An 11,248-nucleotide genomic window follows, 5' to 3' on the forward strand; every position below is an offset into this window, starting at 1 on the left:
TCTCCTGTTGAGTTCGTAGGTGTTCAGAATGGTTTGATCCCTATTCAGCTGAATTCCTGAGACCAGACGAAATCTAGGTCTCCTACTCCTCCGCCATCTTGCTCCGCCCCCCGTGTTTTTTTAATGTTTTATTTATTTATTCATGAGAGTCAGAGAGAGAGAGAGAGAGAGAGAGAGAGAGAGGCAGAGGCCCGATGCGGGACTTGATCCCAGGACCCTGGGATCATGACCTGAGCCGAAGGCAGACGCTTAACCATCTGAGCCACCCAGGCGCCCTATTATTTTTGTTCTAATTGACTTGCATTAAGTACAGATTTCCACCTTGATGGAATCAGTAATAGATCATATAGGCTTTGTCATCTTTTCATGTCCTATTCTTGAACATAACTCCACAAATATAGATGGTGTTTACCATCTTTTTGGGATGTGAGCAATTGCTCTTTTATTTTGATGAAGGAAATAAATTACCTTCCCATAACATCAGAGCGGGTTCCTAATCTCATTAGATAATGAATTTAAAAGACTCCAAAATGATTCAAGACCAGTTAATAGCATCTTAATTCTCTCACATCATTTCAGGAAAAACAAAACGTCCCCCTGGGGTATACTTTGTCTTGGTAGGAATAATGACTGATGAAGGTCTAGGGAATAGGCGTGTATCTGTGTAACAGATTCTTCAAAAGGAAACACAACTGAATCAGATCGGTTGATTGGACTCTGGCAAAGTAGCTGGCTGGAGGAGAGAGGGGAAAACATGCATTGCAGGAGGAAGAGAGATGATACATGTTAGGGACAGCGTAGACAAAGCCAGTAAAGGAACTGGTTTCCTCTCTAAAAGAGCAAGATTAAATAGTTTAATTCTTTGGGAAGAGTTTCCCTTGCAGGGTGAGGAGAGGAAAGAAGTGGGAGAAAGCCTGCCCAAAATTGAATGAGGAGGGGAGTGAATCATGTTTTAACTCAAGCTCTGAGCCTGACAGACACACCACTAGGACCGGATACAATGGCTTTGATGTCACTGCTCAGACGAGATGGGGTGCATTCAGGGTGGGATCATCACCGCAGATGTGCAAGCACACAAGAAACCAAGTGACATATGAAAGTGTAGCTGATTTAAAAAGACTGGGATCAAACTCAGCAATTAGAACAAAAATCACCTTGTGAACTAGAGGTGTTGCAAGAGATGGGAAAATACTCAAATTTTAGAATTTTTCTAAATTATATTGTAACACAGTTCTTCGGAGCATTACATTTGGAAACATTAGGATTGTATGGAGCGAGAATACACAATGGGTAAATCAAAATCTGCAATGGACCCAATTGTCTATTTATGGGTTGTTTATTGCAGAAAATGCAACCAGTGCCATGGGAGACATGCTTAAAAATGTCTCCCGAAACTCAAAGGAAGAGGGCAAAGACATGAACATGGACTTCAGGGAAAGATAAAAGAAATGTAGAATAGAGGGAGAAGAATGAGAAGAATTTCAGAAAGAACAAACAGCATATAGAGAAGGAATAATTCAAAGGAATAATAGAGATGCCTTTTTTTTTTTTAGCTGAATAAGGACTTACATGCTAAATTTATGGTCTACTGAGCACAGGCCAAAACAAACTCATGAAAATAGACTAGCAAAGAGTGTAACCCACACAGCATCAAGGCTAAGAGGGTTTTATGTTTGATTTTTTCAGAAGTATCAGTAGAAGGGGTTTGTAGAATCACAACCGTACCACCATATGGTCAGTGACTGTAAGGTGTACCCCAATTCCAGAAGGCAGAACCATGTGCTAAAAAGTTCATCTTCAAATCAAACAGACTTTTCTGATGAAATGTTTCAATTTTGAGGAGAAGAAAAAGAATATGATGGGCATTCAGACAGGAAAAAAAAAAGACTACTTACTAAGAAAAAAAAATACACCTAAGATTTTTCTTATCTGCAAAACCAGTGATCAAAGACAATGATATGGCTCCTCTCTTGTTCATGTGGAAATGCAACAGACAATCTCAGACCTGATCAAGATGTATACCTTAAACATACTCTTCCTGAAAGTATTTACCATCATACTCCAGACAACTAAGAAATGAATCAAATTACGGAAATTAAGAATGTGGAATTCATGGTATAAAATAACTGCTTGCACTAAATCTAAATTAATCTTGCTAATATAGCTATAAAGCGAAGCAAATATTTTTAAAATCTTTCAAGAGAAGCATGTTGGGTGCCTGGTTGGCTCGGTGTTAAGTGTCTGCCTTCGGCTTAGGTCATGATCCCAGGGTCCTGGGATAGAGTCTGGCATTGGGCTCTCTGCTCAGTGGGGAGCCTGCTTCTCCCTCTCCCACTCCCCCTGCTTGTGTTCCCTCTTCACTGTGTCTCTCTCTGTCAAATAAATAAATAAATAAAATCTTTAAAGAAAATAAAGAGAAGCATGTAATGTATAAATGTGTTAATCAGGGATCTCTAGAGAAATGAAACCTATAAGGTGTGTGCATGCGTGTGTGTGTGTGTGTGTGCGCGCGCGCGCACGTGTGTGTGTGTTTATAGCTCTAAGAAAGATTGAGGGAAGCCTATGGTACAATTTCAGTCCAAAGGCTGGCAGCCTAGAGATCAAGTAGAATCGATAATGTATATGAGGTCCAAAGGCAGTCTGTTGGAGATTTTTCTCTTACTCATGGGAAGGTCATTCTTTTTGTTCTATTTAAGCCTTCAATTGATTGGATTAGTCCCCCTGACATTATGGAAGGCAATCTGTTTTACTCTATTGATTAAGATGTTAATCTTGTCCAAAGTCACCCTTGCAGAAACACCCACGATAATGTTTGACCAAATATCTGGGTACCTCATGGCCCTATGAAGTTGACACATAAAGTTAACCATCACAGCAAAAACAAGGCAGAGGATCATAGGGGAAAAAGAGGAAAAAATGAAACAGACGAAACCAGAGAGGTAGACAAACCTTAAGAGACTCAATCTCAGGAAACAAATGGAGGGTTGCTGGAGTGGAGGGGGGTGGGAGGGATGGGGTGGCTGGGTGATGGACATTGGGGAGGTTATGTGTTGTGCTAAGCACTGTGTGTTGCATAAGACTGATGAATCACAGACCTGTACCCCTGAAACAAATAATACATTATATATTAATAATAATAATTTAAAAAGTACTTTAATGATGATAACCAAGATCTATGACGACAAATCATATCCATAATGCTGGGAAACACTGAGAAGTGGAGTGAAGGAAAGAAGTACATACAGTGGTGTGCTGGTAAACCAGCTCTCGGCAAAATAAGCACTGTGATGTTGCCAAATGTTGAGGTGGGAAGAGATGTGTACAATCAGCTGTGTGAGCCAGTACAAGATGCCTCCAGCACACCCTATCCATGCAAATGTGCATATACACCAAATTTTCACCTACTTTACCTCTCATTCATGCTTCGTTTTTGATTTGCATTTGTCTGATAGATCTTCCTCTATTAGTTTAAGCTTCCTTTTTGGTATATATATCTTAATCAAAATAGAGATTTATTTTTTAAGACCTTATTTGAAATTCCTAACCATTTGACAGGGAAATGTAACCCATTCATATTTATTGGTACAATCAGCATGTCTGGCCTTTTTTTTTTTTTTTTAACTTGAGTACTGTGAATACAGTGTTACATTAGTTTTTGGTGTACAACATAGTGATTCAACAAGTTTGTACAGTATGCTATGCTCACCACAAGTGTAGTTACCATCTATTACCATTCAATACTATTAAAATACCATTGATTATATTTCCTATGCCATACCTTTTATTCCCATGACTTATTCATGCCATAATGGGAAGCCTCCAACTCCCCTTCACCAATTTTGCCTATCCTCCTACCCCACTTCCCTCTGGCAACCATCAGTTTGCTTTCTGTATTTACAGGTCTGATTCTCCTTTTTGTTTGTTTGTTTTTTCATTTGTTTTTAGATTCTACATGTAAGTGAAATCATATGGTATTTGTCTTTCTCTGACTTACTTCACTTAGCATAATACCCTCTAGGTCCATCCATATTGTCACACATGGCAATAGTTCATCCTTTTTAATGGCAGAGTAATATTCCATTGTGTATATTGGCATGTTTAGTCTTATCTCTGATATTTTGTCTTATGATTACTGACTTTCAAAAAATTGATTTTCATTGCTTTTCCCCCCTTCTCTATATTTGTGAGAGTTTTCCAAGTTCTCTATAACACAATTTTCTACAATATTCTTTGTTTTAAACTATCTCCAACTACCTCCAATGTGGTTTTTAATTATCCTATTAGGGTTTAGATTTCCTTGAATTCTTTTAAAATTTTATTTGGCTTTTTTTTCTTTCTTTTTTTCTTTTTTACACATTTTTGCCTTCAACTCTTGTGGCTTCCTACTTGTGTTTCATAGAGGAATCTTCATTTTCTTCCTGTTTATCTATCAATTGATAGATAAAAATTAGTTGCTATTTACCAGTAAGCATTTTTTAAAAATTTTGTTTGTTTCTTTTAGAAGATCATTGTTAAGTTCTGTATTTCCTCCAAGTCTTTAAGGTAATGTTCTCTTTCCTTATGCTTTAGTATCTTTTTATAGCCTCAAATGTGAACCATAATTTTAAGGAACCAAATCTTTGCCTCATTTAATTAACTGTTCCACCTAAATATTTTTGATGGATAATAAGATCTGTGATAGTTTATGACAATGTATTTTAGGTCCTAGTTGCAGAGCACTTAAAAGAAAATACGTTCTGTGTGTTTTTTGAAGTCCTGGTATAAAAGTAGCTTTAAAACGATTCATGATCTATACAACTACTTATTTTCATCTACGGAGAAGAAAGTATAGATATGAGAGATCATTAGAAATTTATATAGATGGACTCTCTCTCCCTCCCTCTCTAAAGAAAAAAAGAAATGTATATCGATGGAAAATATTTGGCATAAAAATGGCCTCATTTTGTTAGTAATATTTATTAAATCAGAAAAATTAAGTTTTATTTGAGGCTTTCCCAATACCAAATTAAAGTTTGATATTTTAATCTGAATTCATAAGATTTAGGGTTTTAAGAACAAAAAAAAGCACTTTAGATATTTACAAATTTGTTTAGTGAAGAAATCTCGAAAGAAAAGCAATGCTTATTCACAGTTCTTCTGCCTCTTTCTGCCTTTCTCAGGAACAGTGAATTTTAAGTGCATTAGCACCAATATCTATGCTCATTTATCAGACTTCGCAAGCCCCTTGTAAAAGTGGAAACGAATTCATATAAGATGTATGCAGTTTTCCAAATGTTGTTTGTTTCTAAGTGTTCCTACAGAGAAATGTGAGAGGTACCTATTTTTACAGTCTTAGAAAGTACACACATTTTGAGCTCCGGGAGTGAGAAACACCTGCTGGTGTAGAAAGAGCCAAAGATACTCCATTTTGTCTTCAGAAGAGCTATCAATATTCCACAAGAGCACCTGTGCTGAGAATTAGTCAGTTTTTGCTCTCAGATACCCTACCGTGTGATTCTCCACAATGGTAATTCCTTCTTGGTGCCAGTGTGCAGGCGAGGTGTGCTTCATTAATGGACTTAGCATTAAATATCATTATTCTATATCTGGAGGAATTTCTGCCAAGATGCCCTTGGTGAATGTGACCCCGAAGTTCCTCTTAATTCGCTGCTTTGGGGTAGCTCAGTATCTAAAGTGGCAGTGGGCTCTGGGGATGGAACACGGACTTCAGTCATGTACATTTGGACTGAGGTCTAGCCTTGTTTTAATTAACAGTGTGGCCTTCATAAGTCACATGGTGCATCATTTATTAAACAATTTGTCTTAAGTTGGATTCACCAGCAACAGAACTTGGGCTGAGGATTCTCCCGTATATCACGGGGGAGAAGCTGGAGAAGCAGAACCACAAGGAGCAATGTGGAAGGAGGGACTTACAGGGCTGAAAACTGGAAGAACTGAGAAATTATAACCAGGAACCACTGATTCTGAGTCTCTTCTGCCTTATCTATAAATTTGGGATAATGATACTTTCTTTTGAAACGCGCTAAACAGTGCAGAGTGGGTGCTCAAAAAAGTAAATTTCCTTACACAGCTAAAGCAGGCTCTAGGCAAAGCCATTAACTAGATCAGTGGCTCCCAGAATTTCATTTTACAGACTGACACAGTAACTTTAAAAAATGGGGAAAGTTACGGGCGGCTGCCAACCTTTTATTTTGCCAAGTTAGGACATTAGATAAGCAATTACTATGATTACTATCAAGTCATAAAAGAAATGACATTTTAAAACAAAACAAAAAAATGGAGGAAGGCCATTTATTATTGTCAATCTTAGCAATAATGAGGGATCATGTTGTCAGTTCAGCTTTATAATGACATGTTTTTTGTTTTTCCTCTTTTACCACAGTTCAGTGAACAATGTCACGAGCAGGCATTGGTACACAGGTGCATTCTGAGAACAACTGAACCGTGTTGCTCCTGAGCGTGTCTCCTTTCCACTCATCTGCATCCCTATTCCTCTCTGCTTCCTCCTCATGGGTTTGCAAGAATTCCGTTGCCTTTTTTTTCCCCCTCTTGGAAGTATCCCACTGTGATAATCACTATTTCCCATCCTTCCCCTCTTCCTGGACAGAGAAAAGGCTACATTTCCCAGCCTTCCGTGGTTGATAAAGCCATGTGACTAGTTCTGGCCAATGGGTTGAGGGTAGAAGGGTCATCTGACACTCCTGGGTGAAAGCATTTAAGAGTCAGCGTGTGATTCTCCATGTTCTTTCTCCCTTCACAGCGAAGCATCTATTGAAGTGGAAATGCCATGGAAGTAGCTACCACATGGAGGGCAGCTTCCCCAGAAAGCTGCCCAGACTTCGAGCTTCGCGGGAACAAGAAATAAACTCATGTAAAACCCCTGAGATTTTGGTGTTGCTTATTACTGACTGCAGCATAACTTGGTCCGCTAACTAACCGACACCAGCACCAAGAGCCGATGGACACAAGCAAACTCACATCCGATTTTGTAAATAATTACTACACAGAAATAACTATCTGCCTGGAAAGAAAGTAATATATGATTTTCAATTTTTTTTAAACTCCAATATTTTCTTCTCTCCGATCCATACTGGGAAGCTATGTTGAATTCTTCCGTTAAAGATCTAAATTAAAATCACATAAGTTGGTGGAAAAAAATTCAGCCATCCTTGAATCTCCTTTATTACTGACCAAATGTGTTTTTAAAGCTGCCTTTTTTTCTGGGCATCCTCAGAGAATCTGGATAAATATCTTCCGTCTTACATTTTCTCCTGGATCTTGTTATTCCTTTAACGTTCTTGTTACATAAGGTGCCAGGTAAATACAGTATGATATGTTAGTTTAGGTTGTTTTCAAACAGTGCAATCGACACTCCTCTTGTTAACTTGATTCAAGCAAGCAGCCAAGACCATTTGGATATATAGATATAATTAAGTTGTTGATTAATGCTTATTTGTTCTTTAGGCATATATGTGCATCAATTGAATTCTGGCCCTTGTAAAGAGGGTTTCATTGAGAGGAAAGATGGCGGATGTGTGCCTGAAGTTCAGGATGCCTTGAAGTCATGGAAAGGACTTTGGGTTTGATTCTGAAAACGGGCACTGCCTTCTCACATCCTCTTAAGTATAGGCCAGTGGAAAGAGAGTGTGTTTTTCCTACTAGTTTGGAGCAAGTTCTGAGCGTCATCCTAATTGGACATTGACATTCTGGCTAGAGGAATAGAGTAGTGTTGATTGGCCAGCCCCCAGTCACATGCTAACTCCTGAACCAATCCTAGGACAGCCTGCCTATTTTTGTTCATAAAGTTTTATTGGAACACAGCCACGTCCATTCATTTAGACTGTTGCCTGTGGCTTCTTTGAAGCTGCAATGGCAGAGTTGAGTGATTGTCACAGAGACCATAGGGCCCAGGCAGTCTAAAATGTTTATTGTCTGGCTATTTCTAGGAAACAGTTTGCCAACCCCAGGGCCAGGGATGTATTAGTTTGCCCTGGCTGACATAACAAAATCATAGACCAAGTGGAGTAAACAACAGAAATTTATAGTCTTATAATTCGGGAAGCCAGAAATCTGAGATCAAGATGTCAGCAGCTTGGTTTCTTCTGAGGCCTCTCTTCTGGGCTTGTAGATGGCTGTCTTCTCCTTTTCTTATAAGGATGCCAATCATATTAAATTAGGGCCCACCCTTTTAATGATCACATTTTAAATTAATTACTTCTTTAAAGACCCTATCTCCAAATACAGTCACATTCTGAAGCCCTAGGGGTTGGGAGTCCAACATATGAATTTGTGGGGGAGGTGGGTGGGTGGGGGACATAAGTCAGCCCACAACAAGGAGAATATGGGCTCTGATTACTTGTGGCTGGGTCATATGTTCCACTGGGCTGGCGGGGGCGGGGCGTGCTGAGAATGGGGAGAGGTAATTTTCAAGTGGAAACCAGGATGCTATCACCAAACTATAGGAGAATGGATGCTGGTTGGTAAGAAAAATCGTCCAGTGATATATTACCATTCCTTTGAATCCTCTAGAAGAGGAAAATGTATGGATCCACTGGAAAGAACTCTGAAGAAAAAATTCATGTTTGGCTATGGAGTGAACTGACCCACTGTAGAGATAATGAATCAAAATAATATCTTAGAGGACAAAATATATACAACTATCTTTAAATGCAAAGTAAATAGCAAAACTGAAATCCATAAACACAAAAACATTTTTTTTTTTTGACCACACAATTTTGAACGATTGTCTGTGAAAGGTCTGGCATTAAAGATCAAGGGAATGTGGAAAATGTACAAGATAAAGCACTCACAAACTGAGGATTTACATTAATTACATGGATCTCTGCCAGGACCTGCAAGTCCATGTTAGCAAGTTAGCAGTGGTTCTTATAATGGTAGACACGGAGGGGCATACTGCCAAGAAAGGAAAAAAAAAAATCAGGCAAAAGGTATAGTTTGCTATGTCTCGGAAAGGAATTCGTGAGCCAAAAGCCAGAAAGGGAGAAACAAGAATGACTCAGTTCCCAGTGGCTTTTTTCCTTCACAGTCTCTATGAAGAAAATCATCCAAATAAATTAGGAATGAGCCAGTGTAGGTGTTCTCAAAGTGTGTTCCCCAGAGCAACAGGATCAGCATTACCTGGGACTTGTTAGCAATGCAGCTCCTTAGGCTTTCCCTCAGAATGACCAAATCAGGAATCTGTTTTAACAAACCCTCCAGTGAGTCTAGTGCATGCCAAAGTTTGAGAATCACTGAACTAGTGAATTCACTCACACTCAGAGTGACATCTTTAAAGCCAGGGATTGCTGTATCAGTTAAGATAATGTTCAGCAGCAGCATATAAAAGAGAACCAAAAAAACAGTGGCTTAAATATGATAGATGTTTATTTTTCTTATATATAGAAGTCCAGAAGTAAGAGTTTAGAACTGGTAGTGTGGCTTCATGGCCATCAAAGACCTATACTTGTATGTGTATATATATATATTATTTATATATATATACACACACATATATATATTATATATATAATATATACACACATATATATATAATATATATATACATACACATATATATATATATATTTTTTTTTGCTTCACTAAAATGTAGGCCATTATAGTCAAAGTGCCTCGTGGTTCAAAATGGCTGCTGGAACTCCTGCGATCACATCAGCTTTTCCAAGCAAGAGGTAGGAAGCAAGGGGGAAAGAAAAGCAGTAATATAGATGAATCAGCCTTCTTTAAGAAGCCTCCATGGAAACTCTATCCAACAACCTACTCTTAGATAATATTGACTAACTCTAGTGGCGAGAGAGGTCAGGAAACACTCCTTCTGCTGGTCACATTGCCATGTGAAATAAAATTGGGATTCTTTTAGTAGAGAAGAGAAGAAATAAAAATGGGAAGGCAGTTAGCAGTCTCTTCTATAGTTGCAAAATGACTCAGGCTTGGGGCATGGTAAGCGGGAGTGGGCGGTGTGTCCAGGGAGGAAGATAGCAGCTCTCCTTCTCCTCACTTTCCCAGAAAGGTAATAAAGATTCGAACAGAGAGATTTGGAGAAGAAGTTTTCAGGGAGAATTCCAGACCTGAGGTTGGGCAAACCAGATCAAGAGCGGGGAGGATGGCACCTAAAGGGTTTTGCCACTTGTGTTTAGATGTGGCTTCCTTTTGCTACTCAAAGGAAAGCCTGAGCAGTGAGGACTTGAAACTTTCCTTTCTTATATTGAAGTTTCCTTCTGCAACTGACCCAGGTCTTCAGTAAAGAATGTCACAATCCAGCACCCGCACACTTCATGGCAGTGGCCTTGGGGAGAATGAAGGACACGACAACAAGGGGAAGAGAAGGGTTTCAGAGCAGGCTGACTCGAGTGACCCTTATGCATTACAAAATAACATCTATAACTTAAAAAGTAACTTAAAAAATGAACTCAGTTGAATTAACTGACAACCACACTCGTCGCCCTTCCACCTTTCCTCCTTTTTTTTCTGCCTGGTGTACATGGATGGGATATCTGGAGCTCTAGCAGCCATTTTTGACCATGAGGCAACACTAGGATGGAAGCCATCTCTGAAGGATAACAGTGTAGAAAGAAAGGAAAAGCTCAGTTTCAAGAGGTACATCTACTTCTAGCCTTGGTCTATCTCTGGACTTCTTTTATGTATGAAAAAAACCAAACAAACCAACAAAACCCGGAGTTTGTTTAAGCCACTCGTATCTTTTAGGGATTTGTCACAAGCTGCTGAATGCAATTCCTAACCGGTAAGAGACCTCTTTTGCCCTTTAGGAGTGTGATGTGCTTATAGGCACACTAATCACTGTTTTAATTAGTGTGAAAAACTGCAGTTCTTTATTAAGAGGGGGAGTTAGACTGTAACATTATGTTAGGAATATCAGCAATAGGCATTTGTAGTATGCTCTGGTGATAGCTGTGGACTGTCACTACCCTAATAGGAGGTGACACGTCTAGTTGCAGCCAGGATCTTGGTGACAGCTGCAGGATCAGTGTTCTCTGATTTGCTCGTTGTTTGAGAGGCTGTGCAAAGTGGGTGAACTGATAATAACACTCACGCTGCACGTGAGAGGCTTTCATGCATAAAATAAGATGATTTCTTTAAGCAGAAGCGGTGCGTGTCAACATGGGAACCAGGCCACAGGGCACTTGAGTAGAGACATACGTACGAGAAACTGGGAATAAAACACGATGGGAGAACTCATTGTAGGTATCTGGCCTGGGGCCAGGTTTCTTCT

The sequence above is a fragment of the Callorhinus ursinus genome, unplaced genomic scaffold, assembly GCF_003265705.2.
Source record: "Callorhinus ursinus isolate GAN/ISIS: 27379988/994484 unplaced genomic scaffold, GSC_fseal_2.0 scaffold13, whole genome shotgun sequence".
NCBI classification, from domain to species: domain Eukaryota; kingdom Metazoa; phylum Chordata; class Mammalia; order Carnivora; family Otariidae; genus Callorhinus; species Callorhinus ursinus.